The following is a 20739-nucleotide window of genomic DNA, read 5'->3' as shown; positions in this document are numbered from 1 at the left end:
TTTCTTGGCTGGTGATGGAGAGTGTCCTCTAGAACTGGTATATTGAAGTGAAGTAGCCTATGTGATTGCAGTGGGAGGGGAGGCCTAGAGGGGCCTGAGCAGCTTGAGGAGCAGAGCTTCATGCACCGACAAGATCCTCATGCAGCTGTAGGAGGGGGCTGCTTCCCTCTCCCTGGTCACATAAAGATCCAGCATGACAAAAAGTACCATCTCCAAAGTACAGAATCCCACATCAGAAAGTGAGTCTGCCAAAATCTTGATCTCGGAGAGCTTAATTCCTATAACTACACAAACAAACACAGAATTTTAGATGGGCCAGACTTGGGTATTTTAGTATAGTGAACTAAGAAGATGGAAAAAGGATTTATCTTGAATATAAGTGCACAAGCCTCTACAACACTGTTTTCCAAGAAAACAGTGTTGACCCATAGCTCAAAAGGATGTCTTCTAAGTGTTTGCTTTAATGGATTAGACAAAGGGAGACACTCCAAATAATAGCAGTCAATAAGATTTCTCTGTTTCCCTCAGATTCAGATATCTAAAACAGTTTTCTAGATAAGAATCTATATGTTAGAGCGGCCTCTGCCCCTTTTCTCTAGGTAGATAAAGAATTGGGGATAAGTAACATGGCCTCCCTATATAGTCTACTGAGTGTTGAAGAAAGTGGAGGGACACACACACACACACACACACACACACACACACACACAATCCAGAGGTACTTTACCCACACTAGGCCTGTGTCAGTGGATCGTGGTGTAGAGCTACTGATGGACAGCAAATCAAGTGAATATGATTCAAGCATGGTAGCCATGGATGGAGACAGAGTCTCCCCTCCCCAGATATCCTGATAGGAGGCCTTACACTACTCCTTTTTTTGTGTCCTTGATCAGTATGTGAGAGCACTCCGATGGATACTATCAAAGGACTTCAGCACACCTTTTTTATTCACGTTCTCTATAAGACACTTGATTCTATCACTTAAAATAAAGAATGAGTTTTAAATTAGAGGTGATAATTGTGTTCCATGTACCAAAAAAGACCAGACATTTCTGAAGAGGGACTAAAGGAGAACCTGTTTTAGCTTTTCATCATGTAAAAAGGAAAAGAGGCTAGCCCTGAACAAATATTTTGAAATTAACTTCCAAATAACGGTCAGGAAAGGATGCTTCATTCGTTTTCAACATTTCATACCAGAAGAAATGACGAGTAAGGATCCAAGTCCCAGCATTTTCACGGACACAGTCTGGGAAGGGAAGAAAAAGTACCCTGGAACAACCCGCCCATCTATTATCTGCAACTGCACTTCTTGTGCTGAAGGAATGTTCCAATTATCACTCAAACAGCTTTGTACAACTCCTGCTCCTTTGAAAAGCCCAGAGAATGTGCCCTTAGAGCCCAGATGCTCTCTATCCCGAATCACGGAAGACAACCTGTCACAGTGCGTGCTGTGGATGCTGGGGTGACGCTGTCAGTGTGGCACTTCTGCTTTCCTAGCGCCTTTCACTTTCCTCAAGTTGCTGGAAAACAGATTCCACTTCATTAAGTATGTAGCAATACACAGGGGGAGGCAGAGGCGAGGGGAAAGGTAAAGGACACTGGTGATATGGCCTCTAGCAAACATCCAGAAATCTCTGTCTACATCTGGTGGGAGAACAGTGTCAATCCTGCCTTGGAGATATGGATCAGGCCATATCGCCAGTGTGTGTTTTACCCTTCCCAATAATTTTTTGATCCTGGAGTCTGACAGGAGAGTACAGATGAACACTTTATACTCTATACTTGTATGAGTGAACAATTTGTAGGATGGGATGCCAGATAAACACAGGAATATACACAGCCAGGAAATGCTAACCGCCCTGCAGAAACACTTTAAGTTTCTGGGTTGTTGCTTTGTTTTCCATAGCACCCCAGGGAAAGTAGTGAGGCTGGATGTGGTTGTCAGAGTTGGGGGAAGAAAGCCTTAGGTGGCTGACCTTAGAAGATTGTGGTGAGCACTGTTTTTGCAATTAAAAAATGAAACCTGAAGGAAGACCAACGTGTGGATACTTCATTCCTCCCTAGGATACGGAATAAAATATCCATGAAAGGAGTTGCAGAGACGAAGTTTGGAGCTAAGATGAAAGGATGGACCATCCAGAGACTGCCTCACCCGGGGGTCTATCCCATAATCAGCCACCAAACGCAGACACTATTGCATATGACAGCAAGATTTTGCTGAAGGGACCCTGATATAGCTGTCTCCTGTGAGGCTTTGCCAGTGCCTGGCAAATACAGAAGTGGATGCTCACAGTCATCTATAGGATGGAACACAGGGCCCCCAATATAGGAGCTAGAGAAAGTACCCAAGAGCTGAAAGGGTCTGCAACCCTATAGGTGGAACAACAATATGAACTAACCAGTACCCCCAGAGCTCATGTCTCTAGCTGCATACGTAGCAGAAGATGGCCTAGTCGGCCATCATTTGGAAGAGAGGCCCCTTGGTCTTGCAAACTTTATATGCCCCAGTATAGGGGAATGACAGGGCCAAGAAGTGGGAGTGGATGGGTAGGGGAGCACGGCTGGGGGAGGGTATAGGGGACTTTTGGGATAGCATTTGAAATGTAAATGAAGAAAATAATAAAAAATGTGGGAAAGAAAAAGAAAAGAAAAGAAAAGAAAAAAAAAAAAAAGAAACCTGGAGAGGGCAGTGAGTGGGGTGTAAAGTGAATAAGTACCAAAATAAAATAAAATAAAATAAAATAAAATAAAATAAAATAAAATAATAAATAAAAAAAAGAATGAGGATCAGCTATCACATGCTGTCAGGTCGATCAACTGCCCTTTCTAAATTTTACTTTAAAGTCTAAAAATTTAAATTAATAACATAATTTTGAATAATATAATGATTTAAAATAATATAGTGAAAGTTAACCATTAAAATATAAAATTATACATATTCTATTAATAAAATAATTTTAAAAATTTACATTTTTGTTGTTGATTTATAGTTACTCTTAAGGTATTAGAGAATTCTCAAAAATAATTTTCCAGGTTAAAAAAAATTTCTCTATAGCAATTTTACTTCCATATAATGAAATTTAATTCAGTTGAAAGTATCCAGGTTTGGGTTTTATGCTTGGAAAATATATTCCATATCCTTAGTTAAAAAATGCTTTACTTATCCAGTTGCAAGTACAGAATTAATGAAGACGCAGTGAAAGGGGTAGTATCTTCCTTGGTTGATGGAAGTATAAATTGATGGAACCTTACTGCAGAGCAGTGCAGTGACATACACATTTTATTTTAATAATTCCTCCACTTTAAATTTATTTTAAGAAAATTATCCATAAACTGTGTTAAGGAATATGTACGCATGTGTGCATATAAAGACAGCTATTGTAGCAGTATTTTAACGTAAGGAAACAGCTCTAATTATCACAAGTGTCCATCAATGAGCGACTTAGTCAGTATATTTTCCATACACTGGAGTACAATATTGCTGTCAAGATCATGCAGATCTGTATTTATTAACATGGCAAATGACTTAAAGTGCTGAGTGGAAAAGCAGACTACATAACAGTTCGTTTTCCTTTCATTTTGGAAAGAAACAAAGGAGAAATAAAAGAAAAGAAACAGATAAATAAATATGCATGAAAGTTTATTTCCCATGTATTTGTAGAGATCGTCTCTGGGGTATGAGATTTTGAAGAGTTTTACTGCACAAATTAGTAAAAACACCTATGTCTTCCTACCCTCTGAGCTAAGATCAAGTGTATTCAAACACTAAAATGTGCATAATTTTTAGAATGAAAATTTGAAGCATTCATTTTTTGGGGGAAGAACAGTAAATCCTCCAACTGCTCCCAAACCCAGTGTGCTTTGTCCTCGCCACTCACACTGCAACGCTCTTTGCTTTTCTTTTTTTAAGATTTATTTATTTATTTTATGTATATGACTACACTGTAGCTGTCTTTAGATACACCAGAGGAGGGCATCATATCCCATTGCAGATGGTTGTGAGCCACCATGTGGTGGCTGGGAATTGAACTCAGGCCCTCTGGAAGAGCAGCCCGTGCTCTTAACCACTGAGCCATCCCTCCAGCTCCCACAGCTGCTTCCTTTATAGGCAACACTGCCTATTTCCTCGGTTTGTAATGTGACCCCTTGCTTCAGGTCTCCACTTTCCATTTCCACAGCGTGGTAAGCTGTAGTATAGTTTCTACTTTAAAGAATTTTAAAATATAGAAGTCTAGATATCACAAATACCCTAAGTCCTTGCAGGTCCCTATTAGGTTAAATTCTGGGCGGTTTATAAGGTAAGAGTTTATATAGTACGATGATATTACAAAGAGCCTGTATTTACACAAGGAGTATTTACTATATACTATCAAGTTAAAATATTACAGAATTCTATACAGTCTACATGCTTAATTATCTTAAAATCTAGAGCAGAGACAAGAAGGTGACCAACATATGTTAATAACAGGTTTTTTTTTCTACATAGTGCATGGGGTTATGGATGCTTTCTGTTTATATTATACTTTTTGATATTTTATGATAAATGTAAATTATAGAATCATGAAAGAAGTAAATATTTAAAAAAATACAGCTGCATCACTCGACAGCTGCCAGATTCTACCCCAGATGTATCTGCAATTTAGTTTTGAGTCAAATGGTCCTAATGTCACTTTCTAAAGGGAGCCAGCAGACTGGCAGGAGCTCAGATGGGAAAGGCCACTGTTGCCTTCTTCCCCAGGGGAGTTAGACAGCTCGGCATCTCTGAGTACAGGAGCCATCCTTCCCTCTGATGCTCTGCGCATCTTCTCACTTTTCCAGCAGGAACCCAAGTAACCTACAGTACTTGGTATATCTCAGGTCTGGAAGCCATTTGTGGAGGTGGAAGGTGTTTTAGTCATTGATCTATTACTGTGAGGAGACATCACGACCAAGGCAACTCTTATAAAAGGAAGTGTTTAATGGGAGCTTGCTTACAGTTGCAGAGACCTAGTCCATTATTGTCATGGTAGGGGAGCGTGGTGGCACACAGACTGGTGCTGGAGCAGTAGTGAGACCTTACATCCGGATCCACAGACAGACAAGGAAAAACACTGGGTCTGCTGTGGGCTTTTAAAACCTCAATGTCCTCCTAACACCCCCTACCCCCATTCAAACTCCACCCACACCTGTGGTGACACACCTCTCCCAAGGCCACACCTCCTAATCCTTGTATATTCTTCTCAAACAGTGCCACTCCCTGATGAGTACGCATTCATCTATATGACCTTATGGGGGACATCTCATTCAGGCCACCAATGTAGATACCCATTAAGCGATAGAGCCTTGTTTATCTCCCTCAAATGGGAACAAGAAAGATGAGGTTTGTATCAGGTCTTCTATGGTTCACTAGTTTTCCTTCCCTCTCTATTTTCCTTCCTTTTTCTCTTTCCTTTCTAGTCTTTCTGTCAAATTAAATAGCTGTTTTGTGTCATTGGATGCCAGTTTTTTAACATTTGAGAGGAAATTCACATGTTACCACACTTTGAGTAGTTTATCTACTTATTCATAATCGATCGTTTATTAGTAAAATGATGGGAGAAATCAGAATTGTCATGCAAATGTATGCATGTGTGATGCACATTAGAAGTGTGGCAAGCAGCAGGAACGTTTCATGTTTAATCCGATGGGAGAGAGAATGGGATCTTTAAGGCACCTCCTGAGCAGCTAAAGCAGCTGTAGAGAAAGATAAAGCATGGGTACCCATCATGCCTGGCTATGGAGAGGAGGGAGAAGCAGCTGTGTCTTCTATGTGCCAAGGAAAGTGCTGCTTTGGTCAACTTGTAAACGCCCTTGTGCCCAGAACTACTTGAAACCTTACCGTTCATCAGATCTCTTCACCACTTACTCTTGGCAGGCTCTCATCCCCTTAGGAGCCATTATGTGGGAAACCTCATCATTTGTCAGCATCAAACTGATACAAGGGCTGGCATCTGCTCTTGCTTCTTCCTTCAAATAATAGGTGCCCTCCTTCTTATGCTCACATTCTAGTCTTATAAACAACCATCTAGTACTACATGTGGCATCTTCCTTTCTCTCCTGTACACTGAATCTCTCCTCTCACGTGTAGGCTTCCCACATGCATGCAAACCATCAGTGCTTTCAGTCTCAAAAACTTCTTTCGACCCGTGTTTGCCCTCAAGCCACCACATAGTTCATTTTCCTTGCTGTCACAGTAAGGTACCTTATAGTTATCCATCTTTGTAGCCCGAGTTTCTTCGCCTCTCAGTCTCCTCATTTAAACATAAACAAGTTATCTTTCTACCACTCCAAACAAATAGGTTTTGCTAAGGTCAACAGTAATCTACAACCAGATTCACTGAATGCACGGGTTTCAACCTTGCCCTTCCCTCTTCTCTCAGGAAACACTCTTCCCTTGACTTCTGTCCTCATGTTTCCTGGTTTCCTACAACTCTTTTGGCTCTTCCCTACCCCTGTGTACTTTACTGGTTTGATTCTCTCCCCGGGTAACAGTAAAAGTTGCTTATGTTTTCATTTTTGGCTTCTCAATCAAGACCCGCATTTGGGCATTTTTTTTATTCATTCCAACAGCATCTTCTACCACCACATACTGATGACCGTGAGCTGGTACCTCTCATCTATTGCAAACGCCTTCATACTCTTTTATAGCCATGACCACATCCACCTCTATTCCCTTTTCTGACTCCATGAACCACAACTTTGTTCTCTAGCAATATAATGTTGTCAGTACAAGAGTGCTGTATATAGATAATAGTTTGCTATCTCGACATTGGCCATTTTAGTTTTTATTCAGTAAAATATCCTTGAAATTTATTCAAGTTGCTCATTTCTTTTTAGTGATGAATGTATCTCATGACATGTATGTGCAACAGTTTGTTTAAGAACTTACCCACTGAAGGTAACTGTACTGTTTACTGTTTCAGAGAATTACCAATAAAATAGCTATATACACTGTTTATTACATGACTGTATTCCCAATTCTTATGATAAAAGTCCCATATATTTCTAAAATAAAAGAATTATAACATGTTCTTTCTTTAGTTTGTTTCCCAAATGTCCTTAAAAAAAAAAAGAATCAAAATCTTTAACATGGCGGCTACAAAGGACTTACGATCGTCAGGCCCTGGGTATATTTCCATTTGCAGATTGGGTTGTTTTCTTCACTCTCTTCTTCCAACTCTATTTAGGGCCTTTAAATATGTTTCTCCCCGCCTGGACTCTTTTCCTAGTACCCAACCTCACCTCTTGTTTTATATTTCCAGATACTAGATCAAATGCCACTTCCTCTGAAAGGATTCTGGAAATTTCCATACTCATTTAGATGCTGCTCTTAGAGCATCCGGTGCTTCTCTCGTATGATAGTAAGATTGAAAGTGTATGTTCTTTGTCGGACCATTTCATTATTATCCACTCTAGATCCCTTAGATTATAAGATCCAGGAGTGACAATGTCTGTTTTCTTCACCATTATCTCTGTAACATTAGGAGAAACTTGCCTGTGTTGAATGAATTTTGGCCTTGGATTTTAAGAACAGATGGTCCCAATTCAAGTTCTATCTCTAACACTTATTAAGTATTTGTGGAAAAATTAATCAAACTTGGTAAATCTCAGTTTCCTCACTTGTACAATTATAGTAAGAGCATATCTTAATAGTGTACTTTTCCGAAGCAAGGCAGTGATTCAGTAAGTACTGCTATAATTAGTTTAGGCAGAGATACAAGAATTGTATTTTTTTTTCCAATAGGTTTTACTTAATCAACTTCATTTTTGCTTGCTTCTTTCAAGTTCTAACTGAAGCAATGTGGAGACTCTGAAAAGCCCTCAAAATAGAGATCTTGGACAAACAGTAGAGCTCCCAATTGTGACCCCCATGGGTGTCCCATTAGACAAGTGGAACTTTGCTTGTCCTCCTGGCTCCAGTCTCAGGTCTTTATCTTATTTACTTCTTCACACTGTTGATTTCCTGGCTGTGGACTTGGGGTTAGTAAGAATATACCTTTTGTATACCTAGTTTCCAAATCAGTTTTCTAATCCTGTCTTGCCTCTTTCTTACCTTATTTCTTATTCTGCCCCACAGAGATTAGTCATAATAATGTTGATAAGATAGTCCTTGGTTTGCATCTCAAACCAGGTCCACTGGGACTATCAAACTGTGTATGGGCAGGACTGTAGTATCTTTCTTCCTTCTTTCCTACTCAAGACTAGAGAAATTAGTGACCTGGCAAGGTGCTGTTCTTATCTTCTTATATCTTTTTTTAAAAAAGTTTAGAGCGAAGGCATGAGAGCCACAGAGCTCATTCTGACTTTACCACTATGTTACACCTTCCTACCAAGAGTTATAAAATTATTTTCTCAGTTATCATTTTTATTGTTTGAAATTTTGTGTATTAATTAATGAATTTCTATTGTGCATGTGTATATGATCTCTCTCTCTCTCTCTCTCTCTCTCTCTCTCTCTCTCTCTCTCTCTCTCTCTGTGTAGGTCAGAGGACAACTGTTTGGAGGAGGTTCTGTTCTTGTGGCTGTATGTGGATTCTGGGGATTGAATGTAGGCAGCCAAGCTTGCTCTACTGATGCATGTAGCTAGAGGGTTATCTCTCAGGCTTTTTATTTTCCTCTTCTTCTAAGATCAAGTCTTAGATCTTGACTGAGGAAGGCCAGTGCTACTTAAGAACCACTTCAAGACCCCAACACCCAGATTATGTTTTTGCTTCAAATATCATAATCTTACTTTTTTCTTTTTACATTTTATTCATTTTCAATATCTAGCTGAACCATATTTTACATGAAAAATTTCAGCTGATAAGGCTCAATTTTGAGAATAAAACCTGTAGTACTTTCTGAATTTATATCATTCCATTTGGAATTTAGTCATTTATTGTCTTATGTGCATATAAAAATGACTCAACAGTTTAATTTCTTTTCTCAACTCAACCTTAAGTTCCCTTAGTACAAGCAAGCACAAAAACTATGTATTTTAACTCCACTAAACATGATTAGTCTCAAACAATGGCACATGCTTAATATCTTGTAGGATGAATGTGGTTATGGCTGGCCTACTGACCAGGCTTTGACATAAAGGCCCAGGTTATAACTGATAGAGTTGGTAGACAGGTGGTTTCTGAATGAACTTATCAATGACCAAGGAAAGCAAAGATGAATCCAATTATGGCAGCCTAGTACTACATACTAAGACCTTGTTCAGAGACAGAGAAACAGCATGGGAGCCAAGGAACAGGAGAAGGAAAGAAAGGAAAGAAAAGGTTAATATAAAAATACTATAAGGCTAATATCTCTGAACTGTGTATTAATCCTTCCCTGGGCTATGCTTTCACATTAATAGTATACTCTTCCATTTACTCTTGAGGAAAAAAAAAGTAATACTTGGCCCAATGATCGAAAGGAAAAGAGAAATTCAAGCAGCAGAAGATAAAGTTTCTGGTTGTTGTAGACTGGTGTGCAATGTACTTTAGTTCTCAGAATTAGCCATAAGATTAAATAATAAATAGCCACTACAATCTCAGGGCTAGGATGGGGTGAAGAGGAAGGGTCTTGAAAATGGTATCTGAGCAATGAAAGACACAGAATACTTTAAAGATCACTGAATTTAATTTATTCAACCTAAATGCATAAAAGTACAGGTGGGGACATTATTTATGCAGGTATATGCAAATCACTTTATAAAATAGGCAAAGCCCTTCTGCTTTTTATAAGTTGCCAAGGTGGTTCCTGATATTTTAAAAGCTCTGCACCTTTAATGTAATTTCCTTAGAGCTGGAATCCCTTAAAGAGTCCGTCATTGTGAGAGCAGGTTTGTTTTTACCCTCTCTCCTCTGGGACATTTCACAAGGCTCTCATAAGCATCACAGAGAGAGAGAGAGGTTTCCACAGAGATGTGACTGGAAAAATCCCTTGGAAATTGCTTAGGAACAAGTCACAGTGTTCAAACCAGAGAACATAGGCTTTGAAAACATGAACCCATCTGACCCCTTGAATGGAGTACAGTGAATTCCTGAGCTCTGAAACATGGGGCCCGGCTGTGCATGCCATATTGGTGCTATAAGACTGGCAGTAGGTTGGCTGTGGCATGGTCTATTTCAAACTCCTTCACAGTGCCCAGTGTTGCATGTTCCCAGATGACATTTGGTTGGCAGAAGCTGGGCCTCCAAAGCTGGCAGTCTGGAATGCAGCCCACTGTGTTTTGACAAACACATAATTGACCATCTGATCACCAGCCTACGTTCTGCACTCAGGTCACTGGGGGATCTGGGTTTGTAATAGGTCCCTATTCTTCATCGTGTGCATCTTCTCAAACCTTTCTAGAAAGCAGTATAGAGACAACTTAAACACGCCCACGCAGATACTCCAGTTTGCAAAGAGAACATGGTACGTGAGACACAAGCTGCTGAAATTCTCCTTTAAAATTGTCCTGGCAGCCCAGAGTGAACGAGAGAAAAGCACACTTATGGTGAACTCTAATTCAGAGAGAAGGAATGAATATACTGAATTGTTTCAACACCCGGCTGTGCATAAGTTTCAATTCAGTTCAATGGCTTGGAAATTTTGCTTAGAAAAAGGCAGCAATGGAAAAATGACAGGAAATCGGGAATTGATTGACTTTAGAGAGCCATTATTTAAAAGTGCTTTTGTCTCTCGTATTCTCTCTCCTAGCTATCCCGTGCCCCCTGTGGGCAGGAGAACCCTGTACATCTCAAGACTAGCAGGCAGCAGCTCAGTGTGATGCTCCACTGAGGCCTTCAGTGGAACTCCCATAAGGATGGGTTTGGCTTTAAGTTGGCAACCACGGTAACATCAGCCTTTCTCCTAAAGGGCAAGGCAAAGATATGCTTGAGTTGCACACATCTTAATGCCTGAGTCAGCACTCTCATCTCCACTCACTGCACAGTTCAGGTCTTAAGCAATTGCCTTAGGTTTCTTGAAACTATCTTCAGGGGTGTGCGATCAAGTCTAAACTCCTTTGCTTGGCATCAGAGGCCCCTTTGACCTGACTCCTGTCTATCACATGCTAGCACACGCGAGAACTCAGTAGCTAGACCTGGTGGTTACTTGGTGTCGTCTCACTTTTAAATGCTCTTGTTTTCTCTGACAACGAACCTCTTTCTCTCTCTCCTGTGCCTACTTGGTAAACCCCTAGTCACTATTTTCACTTCCTGAGTCACCTTGAACCTTCTATATGGGTAAGCATTAGAGATACCTGCATTCCAGTGGTGGTCACAAAACAGCCTTTGCACACACGGTCATCGTCCCTAGAACACTGGAGGGCTTCTTTCTTTTTCTTTTCGCATTGCTGTGGGGCAAGCCCAGGCCTGTACTCCCGCTCCACTTCACTGAGCTACAAGTGTTCCAGCTTGAGCTGTTCCCTCAACCCCAGACTGTGCCATTCTTAATGAAAGGTGGCATTTCTCATTTATCTTGGAGTTCCCAGAACTAAGCACTGTTACAGGCTTTCTATAAACGTTTGTTGACTGAAAACTAAATAAAGAACTGTGCATAATTAATCAAAACCAAGCCAAGCAGTAGCTGTAGCTCTTAGAAGCATGGTAAGAGACTACTAGCAATCTAATGAAAGTGGAAAATCCCAGCACTGAGGCATTTTCTGGGTTATCACAGGGGTTGGTGACTGGCTTGGGTGAGAGTTAGATGGGACAGGGCAGGATAGAGGCTGTGATGTAGCATCTTTTTAATAGAGAATGTCAGTAAAGGAATACATTACCACCCTTCTGATGATTAACTTTTAATATTGTAAAGGACTGGCAAGAGAACATATCTGGGTCTGAATTTCAGAGAAGCCTCGCTGACAAGAACTGGGCTCCCCAAACAGGGCTAGTCTGTGTCATCTGCTTTGAGGCAGCGTGGTAGGTTGTGGAGTTTTTCTTTCTGTTTCTGCCGAAGAATAATGGGACAGAAAACTCTTGCAGGAAATCGTGGCAGCTATTCAACTCCTATTTAAATCTGGGTCAATTCCAGATGCGGACATTGGATGCAGTGCCAAGGACAGAAGGTCAAACAGGCTGAGTCTTGCACCTGTCCCGAGGAGGTCATTGAGGAGGCGCTTGGGAAGGAGAGGCCTGGGGGATAATGCTCTGGTTTGTTCCCAAGGAACTGTTCCTTTGCTGCTGAAGGGCCTCTAGAGCAGCACCCTGGAGCCATCAGCTGCGTCCATGGGAGCACTTGAGGACACAGGACTGTTACTGGCTCCGTCATCCTGCTGGCATAAAGGCAACTTGAGGATTTCTAACAAGTCAGGCAAGCAAGCATGAAGCCTGGCTGGGGTGGGACAAGGTCATGAGTACATGAATGGACTATCAGCTTGTTACACGGTTTTCTTTTCTCAGCCTTACTCTGCTAAAAAAAAAAAAAAAAAAAAAAAAAAAAAAAAGTCCAGAAACTGCTCTGCTGATGTAGCACAGAATTAGCTTCACAATTTCCTATGAGGCCGACATGGACTTTCAATTAGAGGCCTCCCGACTTGATTTCTACTAGGTGACACAGGTCTCCTATACGGTTTGTGTCTCATGCTTGCCCTAAAGCACTGACGTCATGATAGCTGAGTTAGGCGGGCAGGAGTTCATCGTGCTGACTCATCTTGGTGATGTGAGGATTAATGCCTTGTCTAACACTGAGCTATTATGCGAACTGTTTTTACACAAAAGAGCTGTTACAAAATGATTTGCCAGTCAGAGGACTAGAAATATGCAGTGCTAGGTAACGAAGGGGAAGGGAAGGGTAGGAAGACACAGTGGTAACGATGAGCATGCACACCGACATCCTCCAAAGTATTAGCTGGCCTGCTGTATCAACATTGAGAATGAACAGGGAATGAGATGGCTTAGGGCCAGGTAGGACCTGGCCCTGTTGTATAACACAGCACCATTCCTTGAGGAGTCTAACCAGCCTCCTTTCTATGTCAGATAAAATGTCACATTTAACTTTGGCCTTAGCATCTTTCCCTGCATTCTCCTGTCTTAAATATGTCTGCTGCAGGCTTCTAGGACTGATAGTGAAAGTCACATACATGTGAAATCAGAGACCTTCTCCTTTTGGTGCAGACCATTGCAACACAGGAACCACCACAGACTTGGGGAGGTGGTCTGGTGGCAATGTGATTGAGGGACAAAGGGAGATGCACTGACCAGGATACCCACGGTTACTTAGGATCTGAGCTGACTGCCTGTCTCTGTAGGATTTCCTAGGTGGTGCCTTTTGGTAGTGACTTGATTATTTGATTTCATTGCCCCAGAATCTCCTAAAAGCAGTCCAAAGTAATATTTATCCAAATCTGCTCAGTGCAGGCAGGTTTGGTCTTTAAATAATAAATGTTCTCTTTTTCATTTTAAATCAAGTTTTGTTTCTCCATTTCTTCTTTTTATTCCCCTAAAAAATTTCCTGTCTTCTCTGAAAAGAAATGGCACATTCTATAAACTTGCAGGCACATGTGAATCCTGGATTTCTTTTATTTTTCTTCCTAGACTTTATAATTTTGCACAAATTTTTAGCCTATTTACTTTTCAGGCTTGTACTTCTTGGTAAAAGGATATTATAAATTTTGTCAATAAATGAAAGCTCTGATCTAGAAGTTAAAATTAAAAATGGTTGGACCTAGGGACGAGTGAATAACGGAAGAATAAATAATTGCCCATTGATTGACAGAGGAGCAAAGCCCAACTGTTGCTGAGATCTGGCTGTGGACTGTAAGCTTCAGTTCAGAAGAGCAGCGACTTTTGCAAATAGCAGCTGCACCAAGGGAAAGGGCAGTCTTTTCAGAGGACAATGGCTGGGCTGCTGGCTCCCTCACACAGGGCAGCTCAGCAGTATACTACCCAACTTGGCTCCAAGCAGGAAAAGGCGATAAACATGGATGCTAGACACCACAGTAAAGTCAACCAGGAAATAGGACACCAAAATCCAGAGTTTTTCCCAAATCTACTACTTTTTTTTTAAAGGTAAAGAAGCCACTTTTACTCACATGAAGAGCAGCAACGGGCAACAGACTGGTGGTCAAGGGACTGAAAATGAAAGAAAAGACAAAGAATTAAACACAAAATCTAATGCAGGGGTGGACCACAAAACCTTGAGCTTACTGATGGGACTCACTGCTCCCACAAAATCATTAATGTCCAACTTCAGCAAGTTTCAAGAGCTGTAGCCTTGCTATGACTGAGGCCAGTGTATTCCTGTACAAAAAGGACCAAGACCTTTCCTGATGTCACTTGACCTCTATTAGACAGCCTGTCTGGAGGGACGGACGGTCCTGCGCACTAAAGTAGTCACTAGCTATGTGTGTCTCCTTACATTCCTTAACTTTAATGAAAAGCTCCGTATTCAGAGCTTCAGTTACACTAGCTACATTCCAAGTGTGCAATGGCCATGCGTAGCTTGCAATGACCTTAATGAAGAGCACACAGAACATTTCTGTACTGAAGAGAGCTCTGGTTTTGATGGTGATATTGTGACGGGGTGATTGGAATGAAAACTTGTGCACCCAAACATGGCTCTAATGATGACACTTTCAGGTTTGGGAAAGTTCACCATGATAGCTTCCTATTCTATGTTTAAAAGTCTAATAATTACCTCTTACAATCCTCAACCAACAAAACAAATAATCAGTTACTACTGGAATGCCACCACAGTTTTGATGGATACTCTTCTAGAAGAAGTTAAGATAACAGAATTCCTTTCACCAGGCCCCCAGATCACATCAGATATACAATGCCAAACTGTGGCCCTCTGACAAGGTGAGCTTAACCAGGTCACATAAAGCCTCCAAAAGTATCAAGATGAATTTATCAAAGGATATTACCTTGAAGGACAGGCTCACATTGAAAAAGGCCGAAGCAGAAAATTAAATCCAGGAAGCCTCATTCTCTAGAAGGTTTTCTGAAAAAGTGCACCATGATAGAGGCTGCTCTAAAGAAATGTTTTCCCCTGTGTGGTCAGTGTGAAACCTGCCTGGGTACACGCAGCTGTAAATGATGATGGTCCCGTGGGACAGAAAGAGTTCAAAAGAAGACCTGTGGCCTGGATCACTGTACACACCAGTCTAAGAGACACCTGGGAGCTCTTGTACTTTAACTGATTTTTTCACAAAATTGATAGAGCTAATGAAAATTGGAGAAAAAGAGACTTAGACTGTATATGAATTATTGAAAGTATTTACAAATTGGAAATACAAATAAAATGGGGCTAGTCTTCAAAGACTGTAGTTTTATCTACTCATGTCTTCTCTGTAAGCCAAAACACCAAATCACCACACTAAATATATTTTTGCCATTTATCTCCCCCTCCCTCCTCTTCATTCAATATTCTCCCCCCGCCCCCAGTTCTCCCTCCCTCATTTTAAAGCATGATTTATCTCTCAAGAAAGGCAAAGGGTAAATATGACTAATGACTTTTCTGTAAAACATGCTCAATTACCACTTATCTGTTGCGTGTTATAAACCAAATAAGACTCAAAAATAGATTATGATATTTGAGAACTATATCAGGTGTTTATGTTATTATGCCTGAGCAAATAACTTTTCTATGTGGACTCCAAAGAGCACTAATTTACAAAATCAGAAAGTTATGTGAGGACTAATAAACTATCTTTCCTGATATAAAATGATACACAGGTTACCAATGATCAGAACCTAAGATAGAGCCAGGCATGGTGCACGCCTTTGAGCCCAGCACTTGGGAGGCAGAGGCAGGCAGATTTCTGAGTTCGAGGTCAGCCTGGTCTACAGAGTGAGTTCCAGGACAGCCAGGGCTACATAGAGAAACCCTGTCTCAAAAAAACCAAAAAAAAAAAAAAAAAAAAATCTAAGATATAAGATAGAAAAATTTCAGTGTATGTTAAACTTTAAGACAAAATGAAGTTAAATTGTAAATTTAGGGGGATATAAATTTGTTCTAATATATTAATGAAAAACAAAAAAATCCCAAATTTAATACTAATGTTAAAAATTTAATTTTATACTTCATATAAAATTCATAAGTGTCCATAACTGTCAAAAGGTCCCCTCCTTGATTGAACTGCAGTCTGCTATGTGATTTTACAAGATGTATTAATCTACATAGATTTACTTTTGCTCAGTTGAAAATGTTATGTATTGATATGTGCCCTTTCCATTCGAGTGATAGTCACCTTATATGTCTGTAAGTTGTTTTTTTATGTGAAATGCAAAGAATTAAGTAGCGTAGTTTTACACAAGATTTAAAACATTTGCATTGAATATTCCAGGTTCAACACACAAATATGTAGCAAAGGATATAAAACTGTAAAGGCCAAATAATTCAGGACATTAAAACCCAGCAGTGGGCACGCACACCAAGTGAGGGGTGGGAGGAGTAGCAGGTAGCCAGGCCTAATCTCTAAGGACCCAATTGTAATTTAATTGTAGCTGAAAAGGCTAATTCACTAAGTTAAATGTACGGAATGTTCTGGGGCAGTGGTTTTCAGCATTTAGAGATGATGCAGGTTCTTAGGAGAACCCTTTTCCCCAATCTCAAAACAAGTTTCAAGGAGCGTCTGGTTCCGAAGCAGCCATATGTATGACTCCCCTGCGCTGATTACCCAGGACTTGGGGCTGAGGAGATGAGTAGAGAAAAGTCTCCTTGATTTGTCTTCAGAAAGTTTAAGCCAAACATAAGCTGAAGCCAGGAGTAAAGAAAATGTTAAAAATGGAAATGTAAAAAAACTTCTAAGTTGGTAAAGATGTGTGACTAGAGATACAAGCTCTTTTAAAGTACCCTAGACCTTTATAATATTTTCCTCATTCATTGTTATTAGCATATGTTAATAATATAAAATAATGCGCTCTATTATAATTTGCCTATAATGTATATAATGTACTTAGATCATTATCCACCCCTTGTAATTCCTTTTAACATTAGAACAATGGGTAGAGGACTATGGAGTGGAGAAATGGTAGCAACAGAAAGAGTTCCTAGCTCTGAGGACCTGCCGTGGTTTCAGGCATCTGGTAAGGAAAGGTGTCTCGTTTGCACATGTGTCAACCCAGGGATGTGTAAGAAGCAAGCTACATGGGGTACACAGAGGCTCCGACACTAAGACACGCCATTTTTCCTAAAGGGCTGGTTTTCTTTGTGTGCCAATAACTTAAACTGTTCTTTATAGATGCATCCATTTCCCCATTAACTTTTTCTTGGATGTTTTAGAAGAAACAAAACAGATTTTCTTCTTGGCCTTGCATTTCTTCTAGTTCAGTAACACAAACAAGAATATACTGAGAAATGAAAAGGAAACAAGAATCCATGTGTATTTTCAGGGGTCAGACCTGAGACCTCCCTGAAACGTGAAATGTCCTGTCTGGGCACACTGGCAGTGTCCCAGGAGGCAGGCCGGACCATTCTATCTTGAGGACTGCCAGAGGGCAAGTGTGAGAGGCACTGTCAGAGCAAATCCCTGAACCCACACTACAGGGGAAAATACTGTTACCCTGCACTTACTAGAAAAAAGAGGAGATTTCAGGAATTAGGAAACTTACCCCAAATCACACAGCCACTAGCCTCTGAGTGAGTCCCTACCATTCCAAAGTCCACATACTTTAACCACTAAATTATACTACCTTTAGGTGTTTCCCACTTGAAGTTTCCCCTTGAAATCTGGGCTCATTCAGGATTATGCAGGCTGATTTAGGCTTCGTTTTGGAAGGAGATAGGTTTGGCTTGATTTGCATTCTAAATATTTCACAGCGGTGAGGGAAAGCTATTATTATACCCATTTTATGGTGAGGCAACTGAGCTGCCTGCCAGCTGAGGTATCTGGCTGGATTAAAAACAGAAGCTTGCCTGTTGGTCTTTGCTCTGAACTAACTCAAGGTTCAGGTCACCTGACTGGCCAAGCCGGCTTTTCTGCATATGGATTAACACTGGGTGACAAAGAGTGCCACAAACTTTGCTAAGAGGGAACAATAATAATTCAGTAAGGAAAGGAAAAAACAATAAGTCATCATAACTCACAAGTTTGGTTCCTCTGAGGACTGAATAGAAAAGGGAGTGCTTACTCACACAGATGAATCAGAAAATGAGAATGTGTCACAGCACTGATGACAGAGCTGGGGAATTCAGATGATTTCCCGTTCCAAGCTCCTCTTGCTTGCTTAGGAGGGTAAAAGGTATGGCAGTTACGAAGGAGTGGCCTCTTAGGCAGGGCTTTAATCTTAAGTCTTTCTAGAACTTAGGTGGGTTTGTATCTCTGCTTCATACGGGTAGGGACAACTCTTAAATGTTTGTTTAATGTTTCAATGTACATGTTTAAATATCTTTTAGTGTTGCAGAAATATAGTATTTAGTAATTGTATGTGGGAGTCTTCCCAAACACTCGGCTGATTTTTACTTTGACTTCCAGAATTTCCAAAGGCTGAGGAGCTACTGGAATTTTAGACACACGTGCCTCTCGGAATGAGTGCCAGCTCCACAGACTCCTGTCAATTGATATTCCATCTTTGCGTTGGATGCAAGACTTTTTTTTTTTAATGTGACAGATTCAAGAAGTTTTATACTAGACTTAATGGCATTACATGCACTCTGCATTTGTGAGTTTTTAATTCTCTAGTTTTTTTTTTTCTTTTTAAATCTAAATACTGGGAAAGGTTTGTGAGTCAAAGACAGGGTATGGGTGCAGAGATATTCTTTGCAACACCACGCTGGGCCCTTTGCTTAAGTGTTTTCATTTCCTTTGGTCCTTGGGAGAAAAACATAAAGGCCATGTCATCATTCCTGTGTTGGAAGTCAGCCTTATGAGACCATATTATTTGTATCCATCTCAAGAAATAAAAGAATCATGAACGTTATGACATAACTGTGAATAACAGTTTCTTTAAACCTCAGATGATGGGATAAGGTGATCACCAATGGAGAGAGAAGATGTGGAAACTAAACTTCAGTAATTAGGTACAGCACAGCCTACGTACGAGCCTTTGCCAAGATACAATTAAACACCTGCCCCACCCTGTCCACATTTCCTGACTCTTTATGATGTTCACAGGATCAGAGAACAAAATATCAGAGAACAAATGAAGTGGGAGCAGCAGCTCTGGGAGCAGTGGCAGGGGCTGCATTTATAGTTAAGACGGGTTCTATTTTAATTATAATTTTTTTCTGCGTGAATCTCATACATATATAGAAGGAAACATGACCATATCCACACCAGTTCCTCTCTCTTCCACCCTCCCTAAAGCAGATTTTAGGAACATTCAATGATGTAAATCCATTTTCCCCTGTACATTTCTAATTTCTGAAGTAGTAGCTTTACAGCTTCTAAATGGATTGAGTGTCAGAACTTCTTCTCTATAGCAAATTGATTTGTGTGTGTGTGTGTGTCCTTAAAAGGTCTGACACTGTTATTATGTGGCCTATCAATTAAAGGCACACAATGTTGTTCTAGTCTACCATTAATGTCATTTGCTACAGAGCTTGCTGCTATCACACAAATACTCCAAAACTTTTCAATATAGAAATGCAGAGAATAACAGTGCTTGGTTCAGTGAATCCTAGAACTAATATGTGCACAGCAGAAGCACAGAAGTATCCTGATCAGTGTGCACAGAGGGTGATCCTCACCAAAGGTTTCCTCAAATGGTTAAAATACAAAGGGAAAACTAGGAGCCACATATCAAAAGACAGAAATTAATCAGGTATGCCCACTGACTGCTTAAACTGTGGGGACAACATAAGCTAGGTCTGTGTTTTAAAGACTTAGGAGCAGTGTTCTGCAATACAGATTGCAAAGTGTTACTTTCATCCTTGTCATGACTAGCTATTTGCTTAAGCGCATCCAAGACCTCTCACAATCTGGCCCAGGCCCATCTCTGTTTTCTTCTCCACTGTTTCTTTATATATGGTGACAGACTATTATGTTTTTCCCTGCGCATGCCCAGGACAGCCATGCCTCCCAGCCTTTGCTGACAGTTCACACTTGAATCTCCCAAACCTTGCTAAGTGTGTTAAACACAGCATGACACTCCAATGTTTGTTGAATAAATGTCATCTGTCTATTTTAGGAGACAAAGATGATAGAAAAAAGTCGTTAAATCAGTAAATAAATAGCACTAGAAAGAGAGGTCAAGGGAAAGTTAATTTTAGTGCTTTTTAGGAGTGGGGGCAAGATGAGCTTTCCGATTAGGAGCGCTGGTGTTCTTTATTCCTGGTCTAGCCAATACTATGAGTCAGTTACTTTTTTGGGAATGAGTTTAAACCTCAAGGTTAAATGAGCACAAATGCTCTGTCCATCAGGATATAATGAAAAGTTGTGGCTATTTCCACACCAGCACAGTGGAATTAAAAATGCAGTGCCTGTGTCAGAAGCATCATATATGACAGAACTTTTAAAAATAGTCCTGCTTGCCACAGAAGGAGCTATAGAAATAAAAGTAACTGTTAAAAAATGGGGATAATTCAGCTTAGGGAAGAAAGAGCCGAGTTGCATCTTTACAGTTTTCGGACTGTAAGAGTGGGTACAAAGAGGAGAAGGATTGACATTTCTGTCTTTGGGCAAAATGATATCAAATAGGTGAGTGAAGAATTTAAGACTTCAAGAAGAACATCCAAAATATGCTAGTCGTAAATAATCAAATAGATTGCTAAGAGCAGTTATGAAATTTCTTTCTTCACAGCTCTTTAAAAATAGGAAAGATCCTCATCTATTTTGGATTGCAGAAATGCAACCCTGCCTCCAGCCGGGGGCGAATTGAATAA

General features: G+C 40.3%; 1 protein-coding gene across 29 annotated transcripts in view; it reads right to left on the bottom strand.

The window, feature by feature from the left end:
- Zbtb20 (zinc finger and BTB domain containing 20) overlaps positions 1–20739 on the bottom strand; it is a 765654-nt gene that overhangs the window by 159701 nt on the left and 585214 nt on the right. For 28 of the 29 annotated variants that reach the window (XM_085832267.1, XM_029470523.2, XM_085832261.1 and 25 more), the window contains one exon: positions 14006–14045. The exons of the other annotated variant lie outside the window; for it this stretch is intronic. The gene's annotated coding sequence lies outside the window, so the exon portion shown is untranslated. The remainder of the gene's footprint in view (positions 1–14005; positions 14046–20739) is intronic. 29 annotated transcript variants of the gene reach the window in all.

The sequence above is a fragment of the Mus caroli genome, unplaced genomic scaffold (genome assembly GCF_978045245.1).
Source record: "Mus caroli unplaced genomic scaffold, Mus_caroli_1 scaffold_17, whole genome shotgun sequence".
Taxonomy (NCBI): Eukaryota; Metazoa; Chordata; class Mammalia; order Rodentia; family Muridae; genus Mus; species Mus caroli.
Note: the sequence above shows the minus strand (reverse complement) of the source record. Positions and strands in the feature narration are given on the sequence as shown.